Genomic DNA, 12293 nt, shown 5'->3' on the forward strand with positions numbered 1-12293 from the left:
CTGGATTCAGCAGAGAATGAGAATGACTCCATAATACTTGGCCGACCATTTTTGGCCACTGCTAGAGCCATCGTAAATATAGAGCAAGGAGAGCTAACCCTCAGGATGCATGAGGAAAGCATTACCTTGAAAGTGTTTCTAGAATCATAAATTAATGAAGAAACAAGCAAAACAAGTAGTGACTGTCTTCCAAAGCAAGCAACCAACAACACAGTAGAGCAGAAGAATGAGCAAGTACAAGGAGGAGAAGGAATTCAAAAAGAAGCCGGGATGATAAACAAAAAGGGAGGTATCACAACTCAAGCCACTGTCAAGGTAGAAAGATCAACAAGAAAAAAAAAACAAGAAGAAGGCTTACAGAGGGTGGAAGAATAAAAAAATCCCAACTGAAGGATTTTCCAAAGGTGACAAGGTGCAATTAGTATATCAACAGCTGGGAACAGAAGATCACTACACTGTCAACCAAGTACTTTCTCTTGAGCACATTGAAATTGAGCATCAAGGCACACAAAGGAAGCTTACAGTGAGAGGGGACAAGCTCCGACATTTCAGCCATCAACCACCCTAAGGGGATCAATGTCAAGCTAGTGACAATAAAGAAGTGCTTGTTGGGAGGCAACCCAACCTGAGGTAGTTTATTTTCATAGCTTTTCAATAAAAAGTTGAATAATTAGTATGCATTGCAAGAAGCTAAGTTTGGTGTTGCACACCAAAAAAATTTAGGGAGAATGAAGGATTCTAAGTTTGGTGTTCCACCAAATCTCATTTAAAAGAACATTCTCACTTCCTGCACAATGCTAGCTCCAAGCAATCAGACAAATTATTCAACTATTTAACTGCTTTTTAGCTTTAATTCCATAACCTTTAGCAAGGATACAAGGTTTCACATACGGTTAACATGTTGCATCAGAGGCAGTGGCAAGCAATTAAGTTTGGTGTTTGGTGCACAGAATTGTGATCATCAATGGCGCCACAGACGTGGTGGGCTCATTGCAATCTCAACTCTCTATCACAACTCCGCACAACTAACCAGCAAGTGCACTGGGTCGTCCAAGTAATAAACCTTACGCGAGTAAGGGTCGATCCCACGGAGATTGTTGGTATGAAGCAAGCTATGGTCACCTTGTAAATCTTAGTCAGGCAGACTCAAATGGGTATAGATGATATATGAATAAAACATAAAGATAAAGATAGAGATACTTATGTATATCATTGGTGAGAGCTTCAGATAAGCGTATGAAGATGCTTTCCCTTCCGTCTCTCTGCTTTCCTACTGTCTTCATCCAATCCTTCTTACTCCTTTCCATGGCAAGCTTATGCAAGGGTTTCACCGTTGTCAGTGGCTACCTCCCATCCTCTCAGTGGAAATGTTCAACGCACCCTGTCATGGCACGGCTATCCAGCTGTCGGTTCTCGGTCAGGCCGGAATAGAATCCAGTGATTCTTTTGCGTCTGTCACTAACGCCCCGCCTGCTAGGAGTTTGAAGCACGTCACAGTCATTCAATCATTGAATCCTACTCAGAATACCACAGACAAGGTTAGACCTTCCGGATTCTCTTGAATGCCACCATCAGTTCTTGCCTATACCACGAAGACTCTGATCTCACGGAATGGCTGGCTCGGTTGTCAGGCGAGCACTCAGTTGTCAGGCGATCAACCATGCATCGTGCATCAGGAACCTAAGAGATAAACACTAGAGCCTTGTATGCTTGTAGAACAAAAGGGGTTGTCAGTCACTTTGTTCATAGGTGAGAATGATGATGAGTGTCACGGATCATCACATTCATCAAGTTGAAGAGCAAGTGATATCTTGGACAAAGAACAAGCGGAATTGAATAGAAGAACAATAGTAATTGCATTAATACTTGAGGTACAGCAGAGCTCCACACCTTAATCTATGGTGTGTAGAAACTCCACCATTGAAAATACATAAGAACAAGGTCTAGGCATGGCCGTGAGGCCAGCCTCCCAGTGATCAAAAGATTCAAAGATCTCCAGATGAAAAATACAATAGTAAAAGGTCCTACTTATAGGGAACTAGTAGCCTAAGGATTACAAAGATGAGTAAATGAAATAAAAATCCACTTCCGGGCCCACTTGGTGTGTGCTTGGGCTGAGCAATGAAGCATTTTTCGTGTAGAGACTCTTCTTGGAGTTAAACGCCAGCTTTTATGCCAGTTTGGGCGTTTAACTCCCATTTAGGTGCCAGTTCCGGCGTTTAACGCTGGGAATTCTGAAGGTGACTTTGAACGCCGGTTTAGGCCATCAAATCTTGGGCAAAGTATAAACTATCATATATTGCTGGAAAGCCCAGGATGTCTACTTTCCAAAGCCGTTGATAGCGCGCCAATTGGGCTTCTGTAGCTCCAGAAAATCCACTTCGAGTGCAGGGAGGTCAGAATCCAACAGCATCTACAGTTCTTTTCAGTCTCTGAATCAGATTTTTGCTCAGGTCCCTCAATTTCAGCCAGAAAATACCTGAAATCACAGAAAAACACACAAACTCATAGTAAAGTCCAGAAAAGTGAATTTTAACTAAAAACTAATAAAAATATACTAAAAACTCAACTCAAACTACTAAAAACATACTAAAAACAATGCCAAAAAGCGTACAAATTATCCGCTCATCACAACACCAAACTTAAATTGTTGCTTGTCCCCAAGCAACTGAAAATCAAATAAGATAAAAAGAAGAGAATATGCAATGAATTCCAAAAACATCTATGAAGATCAGTATCAATTAGATGAGCGGGACTTTTAGCTTGTTGCCTCTGAACAGTTTTGGCATCTCACTCTATCCTTTGAAATTCAGAATGATTGGCTTCTTTAGGAACTCAGAATCCAGATAGTGTTATTGATTCTCCTAGTTAAGTATGATGATTCTTGAACACAGCTACTTTATGAGTCTTGGCCGTGGCCCAAAGCACTCTGTCTTCCAGTATTACCACCGGATACATACATGCCACAGACACATAATTGGGTGAACCTTTTCAGATTGTGACTCAGCTTTGCTAAAGTCCCCAATTAGAGGTGTCCAGGGTTCTTAAGCACACTCTTTTTGCCTTGGATCACAACTTTATTTCTTTCTTTTTCTTTCTTTTTCTCTTCTTTTTTTTTCGTTTTTTTTTTTCGCCTCTTTTTTTTTTTCACTGCTTTTTCTTGCTTCAAGAATCATTTTTATGATTTTTCAGATCCTCAGTAACATGTCTCCTTTTTCATCATTCTTTCAAGAGCCAACATTCATGAACCACAAACTCAAAAGACATATGCACTGTTTAAGCATACATTCAGAAAACAAAAGTGTTGCCACCACATCAAAATAATTAAACTGTTATAAAATTCAAAATTCATGCAATTCTTTTCTTTTTCAATTAAGAACATTCTTTATTTAAGAAAGGTGATGGATTCATAGGACATTCATAACTTTAAGGCATAGACACTAATGATCATAAGACACAAACATGGATAAATATAAGCACTAAAATTCGAAAAACAGAAAAATAAAGAACAAAAAGATTAAAGAACGGGTCCACCTTAGTGATGGCAGCTTGTTCTTCCTCTTGAAGGTCTTATGGAGTGCTTGAGCTCCTCAATATCTCTTCCTTGTCTTTGTTGCTCCTCTCTCATGATTCTTTGATCTTCTCTAATTTCATGGAGGAGGATGGAATGTTCTTGGTGCTCCACCCTTAGTTGTCCCATATTGGAACTTAATTCTCCTAGGGAGGTGTTAATTTGCTCCTAATAGTCTTGTTTTGGAAAGTGCATCCCTTGAGTCATCTCAGGGATCTCATGATGAGAAGGGTCTCTTGTTTGCTCCATCATTTTCTTAGTGATGGGCTTGTCCTCATCAATGGGGATGTCTCCCTCTATGTCAACTCCAACTGAATAACAGAGGTGACGAATGAGGTGAGGAAAGGCTAACCTTGCCAAGGTGGAGGACTTGTCCGCCACCTTATAGAGTTCTTGGGCTTGTGGTCATGCCTTCTCAGTTGAACCGGCTTCCCTCTTGAATCTCTCTTCCATTGGGCGCCCTCTTCACAGATGTCTATGAGGACTTGGTCCAACCTTTGATTAAAGTTGACCCTTTTTGAGTTTGAAAGGGACCTCGGGGATCACCTTCTTCAAGGCCACAACTTCATAGAAGTGGTCTTGATGCACCCTTGAGATGAATCTCTCCATCTCCCATGACTCAGAGGTGGAAGCTTTTGCCTTCCCTTTCCTCTTTCTAGAGGTTTCTTCGGCCTTGGATGCCATAAATGGTTATGGAAAAACGAAAAGCAACGCTTTTACCACACCAAACTTAAAAGGTTTGCTCGTCCTCGAGCAAAAGAAGAAAGAAGAGAGTAGAAGAAGAAGATATGAGGAAGAAGGGAATGGCTTTGTGTTCAGCTAAAGAGGGGGAGAAGTGGTGTTTAGGTTGTGTGAAAGTGAAGGAGTGAAGAAGGGTTTATATAGGAGGGAGGGGGCTCATGGTTCGGTCATGTATGGGTGGGTTTGGGAGGGAAAGTGGTTTGAATTTGAAGGGTGAGGTAGGTGGGGTTTTATGAAGGATGAATGTGAGTGGTGAAGAGAAAGATGGGATTTGATAGGTGAAGGGTTTTTGGGGAAGAGGTGTTGAGGTGATTGGTGAATGTGTGACGAAGAGAGAGAGTGATGGGGTAGGTGGGGATCCTGTGGGGTCCACAGATCTTGAGGTGTCAAGGAAAAGTCATCCCTGCACCAAATGGCATGAAAAATCACGTTTTGAGCCAATTCTGGCGTTAAACGCCGAGCTGGTGCCCATTTCTGGTGTTTAACGCCAGGTTCTTGCCCTTTCCTGGCGTTTAACGCCAGTCTGGTGCCCCTTTCTGGCGTTAAACGCCCAGAATGGTGCCAGACTGGGCGTTAAACGCCCACCTGCTAGCCTTACTGGCGTTTAAACGCCAATAGGTTCTTCCTCCAGGGTGTGCTGTTTTTCTTCCTGTTTTTCATTCTGTTTTTGCTTTGCTTTTTCAATTGTTTTTGTGACTTCTCATGATCATCAACCTACAAAAAACATAAAATAACAAAAGGAAATAGATAAAATATAATATTGGGTTGCCTCCCAACAAGCGCTTCTTTAATGTCAGTAGCTTGACAGATGGCTCTCATGGAGCCTCATATTTTCTCAGAGCAATGTTGGAACCTCCCAACACCAAACTTAGAGTTTGAATATGGGGGTTCAACACCAAACTTAGAGTTTGGTTGTGGCCTCCCAACACCAAACTTAGAGTTTGACTGTGGGGGCTCTGTTTGACATTGATTTGAGAGAAGTTCTTCATGCTTCCTCTCCATGGTGACAGAGGGATGTCCTTGAGCCTTAAACACAAAGGATTCTTCATCCACTTGAATGATCAGTTCACCTCCATCAACATCAATCACAGCCTTTGCTGTGGCTAGGAAGGGTCTTCCAAGGATGATAGATTCATCCATGCACTTCCCAGTCTCTAGGACTATGAAATCAGCAGGGATGTAGTGGTCTTCAATTTTCACCAAAACATCCTCTACAAGTCCATGAGCTTGCTTTCTTGAGTTGTCTGCCATCTCTAATGAGATTCTTGCAGCTTGCACCTCAAAGATCCATAGCTTCTCCATTATAGAGAGAGGCATGAGGTTTACACTTGACCCTAAGTCACACAGAGCCTTCTTGAAGGTCATGGTGCCTATGGTACAAGGTATGGAAAACTTCCCAGGATCTTGTCTCTTTTGAGGTAATTTCTGCCTAGACAAGTCATCCAGTTCTTTGGTGAGCAAAGGAGGTTCATCCTCCCAAGTCTCATTTTCAAATAACTTGTCATTTAGCTTCATGATTGCTCCAAGGTATTTAGCAACTTGCTCTTCAATGACATACACATGATCTTCAGAGGAAGAATACTCATCAGAGCTCATGAATGGCAGAAGTAGGTCCAATGGAATCTCTATGGTCTCATTTTGAGCCTCAGATTCCCATGGTTCCTCATTAGGGAACTCATTGGAGGTCAGTGCACGCCCATTGAGGTCTCCCTCAGTGGCGTTCACTTCCTCTCCTTCCTCTCCAAATTCGGCCATGTTGAGGGCCTTGCACTCTCCTTTTGGATTTTCTTCTGTATTGCTTGGAAGAGTACTAGGAGGGAGTTCAGTAATTTTCTTGCTCAGCTGTCCCACTTGTGCCTCCAAGTTTCTAATGGAGGACCTTGTTTCAGTCATGAAACTTTGAGTGGTTTTGATTAGATCAGAGACCATGGTTGCTAAGTCAGAGGTGTTCTGCTTAGAGCTCTCTGTCTGTTGCTGAGAAGATGATGGAAAAGGTTTGCCATTGCTAAACCTGTTTCTTCCACCATTATTGTTGTTGAAACCTTGTTGAGGTCTCTTGATTCTTCCATGAGAAATTTGGGTGATTTCTCCATGAAGAATTATAGGTGTTTCCATAGGGTTCTCCTAGGTAATTCACCTCTTCCATTGAAGGGTTCTCAGGATCATAAGCTTCTTCTTCAGATGAAGCATCCTTAGTACTGCTTGGTGCATTTTGCATTCCAGACAGACTTTGAGAAATTAAATTGACTTGTTGAGTCAATATCTTGTTCTGAGCCAGAATGGCATTCAGAGTATCAATCTCAAGAACTCCTTTCTTCTGACTTGTCCCATTGTTCACAGGATTCCTTTCAGAAGTGTACATGAATTGGTTATTTGCAACCATTTCAATTAGCTCTTGAGCTTCTGTAGGCGTCTTCTTCAGATGAAGAGATCCTCCAGCAGAGCTATCCAAAGACATCTTAGATAGTTCAGAGAGACCATCATAGAAAATACCTATGATGCTCCATTCAGAAAGCATGTCTGAGGGACACTTTCTGATTAATTGTTTGTATCTTTCCCAAGCTTCATAGAGGGATTCTCCATCCTTCTGTCTGAAGGTTTGGACTTCCACTCTAAGCTTACTCAATTTTTGAGGTGGAAAGAATTTTGCCAAAAAGGCATTGACTAGCTTTTCCCATGAGTCTAGGCTTTCTTTAGGTTGTGAGTCCAACCATGTCCTATCTCTGTCTCTTACAGCAAAAGGGAATAGCATAAGTCTGTAGACCTCAGGGTCAACCCCATTAGTCTTGACAGTGTCACAGATTTGCAAGAACTCAGCCTAAAACTGATGAGGATCTTCCAATGGAAGTCCATGAAACTTGCAATTCTGTTGCATTAGAGAAACTAATTGAGACTTAAGCTCAAAGTTGTTTGCTCCAATGGCAGGGATAGAGATGCTTCTCCCATAGAAATCGGGAGTAGGTGCAGTAAAGTCACCCAGCACCTTCCTTGCATTGTTGGCATTGTTGTTGTTTTCGGCTGCCATAGGTTCTTCTTCTTTGAAGAATTCGGTTAGGTCCTCTACAGAGAGTTGTGCCTTAGCTTCTCTTAGCTTTCGCTTCAAGGTCCTTTCAGGTTCAGGGTCAGCTTCAACAAGAATGCCTTTGTCTTTGTTCCTGCTCATATGAAAGAGAAGGGAACAAGAAAGTGTGGAATCCTCTATGTCACAGTATAGAGATTCCTTGAGGTGTCAGAGGAAAAGAAAAATAGAAGACAGAGGTAGAAAATTCAAACTTATCAAGAAAGATGGAGTTCGAATTGTGCATTGAGGAATAGTGTTAGTCCATAAATAGAAGGATGTGAGAGGAGGGAAGATGATTTTCGAAAATTAAGTAAAAGAATTTAAAAACATTTTGAAAAACATTAATTAATTTTCGAAAATAAGAGTGGGAAGAAATCAAGTAATTTTTGAAAAAGATTTTGAAATTAGAAGTCAAAAAGATTTGATTGAAAACTATTTTGAGAAAGATGAGGTTAAGAAGATATGATTGGTTTTAAAAAAAAATATGTGATTGAGAAGATATGATTTGAAAATAATTTTAAAAAGATTTGATTTTAGAAATTAATGACTTGCCTAACAAGAAAAGATATGATTCAAACATTAAACCTTTCAACAGAAAAGCCAACATACTTGAAATGTTCAATCAAATCATTAATTGTTAGCAAGTATCTTTGAAAAAGGAAAGAAATTGATTTTGAAAACATTTGATTGAAAAGATTGATTTGAAAAAGATTTGATTTTGAAAAACTTTGAAAACTTGAAAAAAAATTGATTCGAAAACAAATCCTCCCTTTGTGCCATCCTGGCGTTAAACGCCCAGAATGGTGCACATTCTGGCGTTTAACGCCCAATGCACTACCTTTTTGGGCGTTAAACGCCCAACCAGGTACCCTGGCTGGCGTTAAACGCCAGTCTGTCCTTCTTCACTGGCGTTTTGAACGCCCAGCTTTTTCTGTGTAATTTCTCTGCTGCATGTTCTGAATCTTCAGTTCCCTGTACTATTGACTTGAAAATAGAACCAAGATCAAATAAACAATGCATGCAAGACACCAAACTTAAAATTAGACACTAGACTCAAACAAGAAACATAAAATATTTTTGGTTTTTATGATTTTTATAATTTTTTTCTTTGTGCTTTTTTTTCGAAAGTTATATGAAAATAGAAAATAAAGGTTTCAGAATTCTCAATTTGATTTCCAGGAATCATTGCAATGCTAGTCTAAGACTCCGGTCCAGGAATTAGACATGGCTTCACAGCCAGCCAAGCTTTCAAAGAAAGCTTCGGTCCAAAACACTAGACATGGCCAATGGCCAGCCAAGCCTTAGCAGATCATTGCTCCAATAGCAAGATTGATAGAAATCAACAAGCTATTGTGATGATCAGTTGAAACCTCGGTCCAATAAGATTAGACATGGCTTCTCAGCCAGCCAGATTTCAATAGATCATCATGAAACACTAGAATTCATTCTTAAGAACTCTGAAAAAAATACCTAATCTAAGCAACAAGATGAACCGTCAGTTGTCCATACACAGAACAATCCCCGGCAACGGCGCCAAAAACTTGGTGCACGGAATTGTGATAATCAATGGCGCCACAGACTTGGTGGGCTCATTGCAATCTCAACTCTCTATCACAACTCCGCACAACTAACCAGCAAGTGCACGGGTGTCCAAGTAATAAACCTTACGCGAGTAAGGGTCAATCCCACGGAGTGTTGGTATGAAGCAAGCTATGGTCACCTTGTAAATCTTAGTCAGGCAGACTCAAATGGTATAGATGATATATGAATAAAACATAAAGATAAAGATAGAGATACTTATGTATATCATTGGTGAGAGCTTCAGATAAGCGTATGAAGATGCTTTCCCTTTCGTCTCTCTGCTTTCCTGTCTTCATCCAATCCTTCTTACTCCTTTCCATGGCAAGCTTATGCAAGGGTTTCACCGTTGTCAGTGGCTACCTCCATCCTCAGTGGAATGTTCAACGCACCCTGTCACGGCACGGTTATCCAGCTGTCGGTTCTCGGTCAGGCCGGAATAGAATCCAGTGATTCTTTTGCGTCTGTCACTAACGCCCCGCCTGCTAGGAGTTTGAAGCACGTCACAGTCATTCAATCATTGAATCCTACTCAGAATACCACAGACAAGGTTAGACCTTCCGGATTCTCTTGAATGCCGCCATCAGTTCTTGCCTATACCACGAAGACTCTTATCTCATGGAATGGCTGGCTCGGTTGTCAGGCGAGCACTCGGTTGTCAGGCGATCAACCATGCATCGTGCATCAGGAACCTAAGAGATAAACACTAGAGCCTTGTATGCTTGTAGAACAAAAGGGGTTGTCAGTCACTTTGTTCATAGGTGAGAATGATGATGAGTGTCACGGATCATCACATTCATCAAGTTGAAGAGCAAGTGATATCTTGGACAAAGAACAAGCGGAATTGAATAGAAGAACAATAGTAATTGCATTAATACGAGGTAAAGCAGAGCTCCACACCTTAATCTTTGGGTGTAGAAACTCCACGTTGAAAATACATAAGAACAAGGTCTAGGCATGGCCGTGAGGCCAGCTCCCAGTGATCAAAAGATTCAAAGATCTCCAGATGAAAAATACATAGTAAAAGGTCCTACTTATAGGGAACTAGTAGCTAAGGATTACAAAGATGGTAAATGACATAAATATCCACTTCCGGGCCCACTTGGTGTGTGCTTGGGCTGAGCAATGAAGCATTTTCGTGTAGTAGAGACTCTTCTTGGAGTTAAACGCCAGCTTTTATGCCAGTTTGGGCGTTTAACTCCCATTTAGGTGCCAGTTCCGGCGTTTAACGCTGGGAATTCTGAAGGTGACTTTGAACGCCAGTTTGGGCCATCAAATCTTGCACAAAGTATGGACTATCATATATTGCTGGAAAGCCCAGGATGTCTAATTTCCAACGCCGTTAAGAGCGCGCCAATTCGGCTTCTGTAGCTCCAGAAAATCCACTTCGAGTGCAGGGAGGTCAGAATCCAACAGCATCTGCAGTCCTTTTCAGTCTCTGAATCAGATTTTTGCTCAGGTCCCTCAATTTCAGCCAAAAATACCTGAAATCACAGAAAACACACAAAACTCATAGTAAAGTCCAGAAAAGTGAATTTTAACTAAAAACTAATAAAAATATACTAAAAACTCAACTCAAACTACTAAAAACATACTAAAAACAATGCCAAAAAGCGTACAAATTATCCGCTCATCAGTGTTCTCAAACCAAAATAAATCCAAAAGACACACTCAATTTATGCATACTAACCATTCATTTAAGGGCTTGAGAAGCAAGCACTTTTGAGAATTATGCAGGAAATTAGCCAACAATTGAAGACAATTTGCATTGTGACTCAAAAGGGATACAACAAGAGGAAGAATGAAAAGCTGCAATGGTGGTATATGGTGTGATTAAATGCATAACTCATGAAATAATTGCTGCATAATGTCATTTTCATTGAAGTGTGAGCTAGCTTGCTGTCATAAAGGTTCCTATCAGTAAAGAAAAAAATCCCTTGAGAACAAAATAAAATAGAAAGACAAGGAAGAAGAAAAAGCCAATGTGGCAAGAAAAACAAAGAATAAGGCTAGGTGATGTGTGGAAAACGATCCAACATAAAACTCACCGGCAAGTGTACCGGGTCGCATCAAGTAATAAAACTCACGGGAGTGAGGTCGATCCCACAGGGATTGAAGGATTGAGCAATTTTAGTTTAGTGGTTGATTTAGTCAAGCGAATCATGTATTGGTTGAGAGATTTTGTATCCAACAGTAAGTAAATAGCAGGAAATATAAAGGGAGAGGGATAATTTGCAGAAATTAAAGAGACTTGAAAGTAAAGGTACTGAATCTTAAAGAACAACAAACTAAATGACTGAAACTTAAAGTGCAAGAAATATAAATTGCTTGAATGAAGAAGGGATTTAAGGACTGGGAATTTAGAATTTAAGCAAGGAAAATTAAATTGCAACAATTATCAAAGCAAGAGATGATTTGAAATTAACTAGATCTCAAACAGAAATGGAAATTTGATTGCAGCAGTGGTTCAGCAGAAGAACCAAAAAGAGAAAATCAGATCTCAAGACTCCAGAGACTAGATAGCAGAGTCTAGATCTCAATTGGCTTCCTAGATCCAAGTTCACAAAGCAAGTAAAGAGAAATTGAAGATTGAAGCAGTAAAGGTAATGGAATTTAACTCAATTATGCAGTAGGAAAATCAAAGAGATCTTAAATGGAGATTGAGACAGAAGTTCCTCAATTCTTCACACTCAAGATTTAAACAAAACCCAGTAAAGGAAACAAAAAGATCAGAGGAAGAAGAAGTGAATCCTCTCCTCCAATTCTTAAGCCAAATTGCAGAAAACAGAAAATTGGAAAGTGAGCTCTCAAGTTGACTAAGGATGAAAATTAAAAATGAAAGTAAGCTCCCTTCTAGTCCTAACTAACACCTATTTATACACTTTCTATTTTAGATTTCAGAATTTTGAGTGGGCTTTTTGATTTGGTGAAGAAGTGAATTAAGTTGGATTTTTGAGTGAAATTCAGCCCATGTTGCTCTCAGGAGGTTGCTATGCTCTTGTGGAGGGCAGAGCATGGAAGCCTTACATGGGGATCCAATTAGCGCGCCAAGTGTGGGAGAGGCATCAAGATGCTGCCCTGCCCTTGTGGAGAGCGGGGCAGTGGTGTCATGGTGCGTGCCTTGCCTCCCTGCCCGTGCGTCCAAGCTGTGCCCTGGCCGTGCCAAATTATGCCTCAATTGCGTGCCAAGGAATGCTGCTCTGCCCTCCTTGTGGGCAGTGCTTTCCTTGTTCTTGGGTGAGGTCCCAAGTTCGAAACTTGGTCGTAGCCTTTTAGCCAAGTGTGGCTCATTTTCCTTTGTGTTGCGCCACTCCCTTCCCTTCATGTGCTTGGGTTCGAAAC

The 12293-nt window shown here is 40.8% G+C and overlaps 1 non-coding gene across 1 annotated transcript; it reads left to right on the plus strand.

Moving 5' to 3' along the window:
• Nucleotides 1-6824: 6824 nt before the first annotated feature.
• On the plus strand, nucleotides 6825-6932 carry LOC130972213 (small nucleolar RNA R71). The gene has a single exon (XR_009083406.1). It is a non-coding gene; the product is annotated as a small nucleolar RNA R71 (small nucleolar RNA).
• The last annotated feature ends 5361 nt before the right edge of the window (nucleotides 6933-12293 follow it).

The sequence above is a fragment of the Arachis stenosperma genome, chromosome 3 (genome assembly GCF_014773155.1).
Source record: "Arachis stenosperma cultivar V10309 chromosome 3, arast.V10309.gnm1.PFL2, whole genome shotgun sequence".
In the NCBI taxonomy this organism is placed as follows: Eukaryota; Viridiplantae; Streptophyta; class Magnoliopsida; order Fabales; family Fabaceae; genus Arachis; species Arachis stenosperma.